This window comes from Diadema setosum, chromosome 6, assembly GCF_964275005.1.
Source record: "Diadema setosum chromosome 6, eeDiaSeto1, whole genome shotgun sequence".
Taxonomy (NCBI): Eukaryota; Metazoa; Echinodermata; class Echinoidea; order Diadematoida; family Diadematidae; genus Diadema; species Diadema setosum.
The window spans coordinates 20835509-20842292 of record NC_092690.1 but is presented as its reverse complement, the minus strand read 5'-3'; the positions used below and the strand labels follow the sequence as shown (position 1 = coordinate 20842292).

The 6784-nt window shown below is 36.3% G+C and overlaps 1 pseudogene; it reads right to left on the bottom strand.

Annotated features, from left to right (window-relative positions):
* Nucleotides 1-303: 303 nt before the first annotated feature.
* On the bottom strand, nt 304-3518 carry LOC140230002 (uncharacterized; annotated as a pseudogene).
* Nucleotides 3519-6784: the final 3266 nt, after the last annotated feature.

The following is a 6784-nucleotide window of genomic DNA, read 5'->3' as shown; positions in this document are numbered from 1 at the left end:
TTTGATTAACACATACATGCTGCAAATTGCTGAATAATGAACGTGGAACGTAGCAGAAGTAAAGATACATTCTTCAAAAAGGAGATTGGTCTAGTTAACAATTGTTTATTTGTATTGTTATTTGTTTGTTTTACAAAAAGTAAAAAAAAAACGAACTACTTTTCCTCTTTACGAATGCTTCCATACATAGCTCTCACAAACACAAAACTTTTGTCGTCACTCGCCTGCTTAACGATGAAGCTTCTATCCGAATTATCGGCGAATTTCGCGACGGGTTTACTCTCGAAGCCGTCCGTTGTACTGCTACTCTTCTTGAAAGCGGAAACTTTCACACGACCTCGCGGTGTTGCTATGCAACAGTGTTGCTTCGGCGACAGCACGTTAGTTGTATCATCGTTGTTTTGGTCGCGGAGGACGACTTTCACTACCTGTGAGGTGGCATTGTATATGTGAGAGTTGTGCTGAGGTAATATCATGTTGCCGAGGGCACTGACGATGTCTTGAAGACCGCTGTTTTGACTAGGCTTCGGCGTCGGTTGATTAACATGATTGTCTAGATGCGTCGGAGCAGTCGTCTGCTGCGAAATGGGCCTCGCCGGCTTTGTCCCCGTTGGCCTAATCTCTTCATCGCCTGATCAGGGTAACAATTATGATGACAGAGATAAAAAATAAAATGAAGGACTGGTGACATGATGAATACATTAATTTTCATATTTTTCATAATAATCATAGATATCCCTTGGTGCCTGGGTCTAGGGGACCCTTTAAAAGATATTCCCTTCAGTTAGAATTCGAAAATATCACCTTCTTCTCACAAGCGAAACATTATCCGCTATTTAAGCCACAACACTCCCTTTTCGTAAAGAAGGTAACTGGTTTTGACGATACCGAAAGCCTGTGGCCGTTTGGTCTCTGATAGATTGTTAAGGCCTTGTGCATTAGGCTCAGATTGCACTCAAAGAAATACTCTAGCAGCGACTTTAAGAATGACAACTCTATATGGAATTGGGAACAGCCAATCAGGAAGCTGGATTCTTGTCATGACTATGACAATTGCCATGCCAGCAAGAGTTGCTATCATATCAACTTTTTTTTTTTTTTTATGATATGGGGCCCAGAACAACATGTTTGCCTAATGGCCGCGTCGTAGGATTAGCGTCGTAGATGGAAAGCTCGCTAATAAAGGGCCATCGTGTCACGGTAGAGAACCGTGACGGAAGAGCAAACGTGCCACCGAGAGCCGTCAGCTTCGAGGCTTTTTTTTATTTGCTCTTTCCTCAGATGGATAAATCTACACTTTAACGAATATCCATGCAGCATAGTCTCATGGCATGCTATAGTCATCTGTGCGTCTATCATCTGAACGTCCGAGTACTTAGAACTAACAAATCCATCTTGTTTAACATGAGCTAAATTCGTCGGCGGTCATCCGACCCGTGACGGTCGTATATGCAGTATTCGCGTAAGAATGACATCGCGTTTGAAGTTTACCCATTTTTTTCGGTCATGATTGCTACACTTTTATGACTGACATTTGCTATTATTTTTGTCAACGAACCGTCGTATATTAAAACATTACGCGCAAAGTCAATGCGCTCGATACACGACGGTTCGTTGACCGCACGCACTGTGTTTTCGGTCATCCGAACAGTTGTCGTATATGGGAGAGGACGGCGTATCGCTGTGTTTTAACACGCGCGCCTATGGGGAAATGAACAAAATGAAATGACATGACTCTATAAAAGTGATAATTACACAAAACTACATCAAGTTAGAAACTAAAAATTTCACAGTATACGGAATGCCCACTATCGAAATCATTGAAAATCTCATAATCGAAAATTTCGCCGCAAATCGGGTATACGACGGTTCGGATGACCGCCAACGAATTGGTAAGTGGAGGTTTAAATTTCACAATATCGTCTTGAAAATTTGAACAATGTCATTGGCGAAGTTATTTCACTATGAAGAAAAAAAATGAAAATATCTCACGGTTTAAACTCTAGTAGATTTACATCACTGTTGATAACCATCAACATGTCAAAACTTTAAATGGTTTTGCCGTTTTTGTAACCTTTTTGTGTTTTTCGTGGTAATGCGACAATTTCAGCCCTATGAAATGAAGACGAAGAAGGAGATTTTTGTGTCCAAAAAGAAACAGAGAATAACATGTGCTGAGCTATAGCTTGTAATGTTGTCATACTCTTTCAAGGCTGCTAGAGCATAAACGTGGCTATTTAACGCCATAGCTCATCGCTATGGTGTTGAGATGTCTTTTAAAGTTGATTTATGATTTGATTCGATTTTTGCATTTTATACAAGGTAAATCTAACGGTATATATATATATATATGTATAATATTATATGTATATGTAGATATATAATATATATAAGATATATATTATACATAATGAATAGAGATATGTGAATTATAGTAGTACACAGACAATAATTGAAAAATCATTAATCATTCAATCAAATTATTTCGAAGAAATGAATTGAGACCGCGAGCTTAAGGGGAAGCTGAACTTTCAGACACTCTCTGAAAAATATATGGTCAACTTGTCTTTGTAAATTATTTTGCATGCTACTTAACCATGAAATATCGTGTCTTACTGTACCAAGACACCAAGAATTCTAAATAATCATGACATATGAGCTTCTAAAATTCCCTTCAGTTGATGTATACATATGAATACATAAATGTATGTGTTACTGTAACGTTCTAAACAACATTATTACAAGATAATCATCAGTGAATATTTCGCAATCTCATTTATTCTGATGTTATGAGTATATTGTAATTGTAGAATATCGCTGATAACGACAATAATGATAGTGATATTAGGTAAAACTTATCTTGAATTTGTCTACCCTCTGTAAAAATTAAATTTATAAGACCGCAACTGCTGACCCACATTCTTTTTTTAAAACAAACATATTTTAATGGGGGTGGGAGGACTAGCGGGAATCGATCCTATCATCTACTGCTTTCCCGCTGGTTCCCTTTTTCAGACATTTTATCTAAAAAAGAAAATTTAGGTCCGCACTTGCGGTCTTACAAAGTTCCTTTGTACAGAGGGTACAGAAATTAAAGAAAACCCATAACTCATATCTTTACCCCTCGCTTTCAGTGATAGCCATGTAATTAATGATGACCATAAGAAGTTCCTATGACAGTGATAGCTACAGATGCTTTTATGCTGGGAAAATAGAGTGAACTACTTACATTTTCGCAACTGGTTAGCCAGTTTACCGAGGCCACTCTTCTTCAAGATGTCAGCGAGAGTTTCTCGAGTGTTTTCTTCCGTGGAGCGGTCACATTGCCAGCACACGAGAATGTCTTTGATGGCATCTTTCATGTCAAGCTGATGCTTAGTTTTTACTTGCTCCAACTGTGCATAGCTGATGCCGAGATTGGTGCCCAACTGTTGGTAGTAAGAGGGCGCTATTCGTGTTGCAAGATTTTGAAGCTCGATCTCGTCGACTCTGCGCGGGTAAGGACACTGTGTCGCCATGGCTAAAAAAAGGTCAGGAGTGAAAATAATTAATTTGATTCTACTCTTTTGATGTTATTGTCATGAACATCGTCATTGTTGTCGTCGTCATTAGCATTACCCTATTCGGGTACCCCTTTATTCTTGTCCCCTATTCTTGTTAATACCTTCTTTTTATATTTCCCACCTTGTGTTGTCCTTTTAACCGGGGGCCGAAAGCTAAAAACAGAGGTCGAGTTCAACTCCCTCCACAAACTAAGTAGACCATGCTTATTTTCAAGTTTTTATTGTAACAAACAACATTCCACTGGTCTACCTCAAAAAAAAATTGTTGCGAAAGCCTCCAAATCCAAGACGGCGTCCAAGATGGCCACCATATTTACTGAATTTGTTCTTTGAAGGATAGAATTTGATAAAAACATCAGATTTCAACAAATTTGATGTCATATGAAAGAAAAGAAAAATTTCTACAAGTTGATACCATTATTGTAGGCTATTGTGATAACTGAATTGAGATTTTAAGGAAAAAAAACACTCATTTCTTAGATATTTTTCTGAAAAAAGGAAAATCATGAAAATGCTTGATTCAGTATAAAGCAGAGAAAGACTGAAGGATTATCTTGAAACGTTTCAAGAATTTTGTTTGACATATAAATAATATTTGGAGAAAATTAGGGGTCAGTACCATTTTTGGTTCAGGAGTAATTATGTCTCAAACTTGAAAACTCACTATGTAAAAATGGCCACTTTAGTTGCGACCAAGACCTTGTTGGTCATAAAAAAGTCTGCGCACCGACCACAGACTTTTTTGTTGACAAACAAGGGTTTGTGCCTGCAAAACTAACTTTTCATACCAAGTGGTAGCTCAGGTGACGCTGATCGCTATTATTTCAAAGTAGATTGTTCTGAAGCAGATGAAATGAAACAAAAATTTTTTTTCAAGTAGAGGTAGTAGCTTGAAACTTGGCACCAATCTTGTTATAAATAGTTTAAGACAGAATTTAGATCAACCACTCAAAAAAAAAAATCAAGATGACAGCCATCAAAGTTGACATAGTGTATATTGCCCCAAATTAAATGTATTATTTCAATTTTGATACAATTTTGTCTGTTGTGCTATCTATTTATATGTTTTTATATATTTTGAACATTGTAATGCTATTTCAAACCGTCTTAGGTTTTTATGGAGACATTTTTAAAACCAGTGATATTCTACTCTCCGAAAAAAGAAAAAGAAATGAAAGTTTCCACTTTTGAAGGAGTAAATAACAGAAAACAGTGAATTTGGAGTGAAATTAGAGTGAATTTTTAGATCACTCGCCACTCTTCGAGTGACCCCTGAGGTCACTCTAAAATGAATGAAAAAGAACATTTTCACTCTGGAGTGATATCTAATACGGGAAAGCATCTACCAATTGCACAAGTTCAGATCAATTGTGACACTGTAACCCACATGAAATCAGCCTAAAAACAATGTAAGAAAAATTTTAATGTACAGTAAATACAGTTTCAGCATGCTTATTTGTAAATGTGAATATACAGCACGAATAATCAATTTGGACAGTTTTATTCGAACAATATACTGAAAAGTACTTTCACCCAATACATTTAAGAGCAAATTTGAGAAATTGCCGCCGTTTTTCTCGGATCAGAAGGGCTTCCAAGGACATCTACGGATCACACATTATTATACATATACCATCATCATTCACGTTTCTACAACAGCAGAGTAACATACAAGTAATTTGATACAGAAGCATTTCTTTTTTTAAAAAAAATCAAAGATCGGGCCTTACCCAAACACTGGAATGAGCTCCACCCCCCCCCCCCCCCACAAAAAAAAAAGACCCTCAATATGGTTTACACTAGTACAATATCGTTCGGATGTATAGAAACATATAATAGACAACAATATAAGAAGATTGAAAAAATATATCAAATTATAAGTTGAGATTTAACTTTGACGCAACACACTAAAGGTATTGTTTACCATTGGGAGAGATATCACATTCGATTTATATGTGCAGGTTAGTTGTATCACAAAACATTCTACCATGTAAAACAAAAAACAAATTATAATAAAGCCTAAAACATACGGAGATATCACCATTTCTTTTCAAGAAACCATAACCATGATAACTGACGACAGCTTAGTATAAAAAACATTCTTATCAGATCTATTTAGTACAGCTAACAATATTTAGCATTAATTATACTGATTTAAGTTTGTATATTAGTTGTTCTATCCCTAACTCACAGTTTAGAACTAGTTTGAGGAATTAACTAAAGCTGGGTTTTTGTTTCACGTGCACTGCTCGATGAATTACCGCTATCTTGAATTTTGTGTGGATACTATCTTTGTCGCTATATATGACACATTGGCAAAATTTGCGCCAAATTCCAAGCTCCTATCTCTTTTTGGAAAATACTTTCTGTTCAGTCTTATCTGCCTCAGAACAATCTACTATGAAATGCTACAGTAATAGCGACCAGCGTCACCTACCACTTGGCATGAAAAATTAGTCTGCAGGCACTTGCAAGTCACTAGACCATTACAGTATTACATGTGACCATGTAAACACATTGTATGCAAAATCTGTAATTCATAAATGTAATTTTTTCAAGTTTGAGATGTTAACTTTTCAACAGTGTATGATATTGCCTGCAATTCCATAAACATGAATTGTGTCTCAGTCTCAGTAAATCTCAATCTCAATCGCAGGTTTCAAAATAATCCTTCAGTTCTTCTTTGATAACTACTAAATCATGCATTTTACATTTCTTCTTTTTTTTCAAAACAATGTAAGAATATGGATTTCCTCCCCCCCCCCCCCCAAAAAAAAGAGAAGCCAACAACCCCCCCCCCCATTTATCACAATACACAGCTAAAGTGGTATCAACTTTAGGAAGTTTTACTCTCCTTCATAATATGACATCAAATTTGTTACAATCCAATGTCTCTATCAAATGTTATATTTGAAATGTTAAATTCAATAAAAATGGCGGCCCTATTGGACCGCATCTGTACTTTGGAGGTTTTTGCAACAAATCTACTGAGGTGTACTTAATATTATGTACGGTCTTGTTTATAGAGAGAGTGGAACTCGAAAAGTAAGCACGATCTTGGATTTGACCCTCTGTGAAGTCATGGGATCAGATGCGTGTAAATACATGATATTATGTAAAATGAGATTTCAAGTTTGAGACATTATAACTCCTGAACCAAATACAATACTGACCTCTGATTTTCTCCAAATATTAATCATATGGAAAATAATATGTTAAAC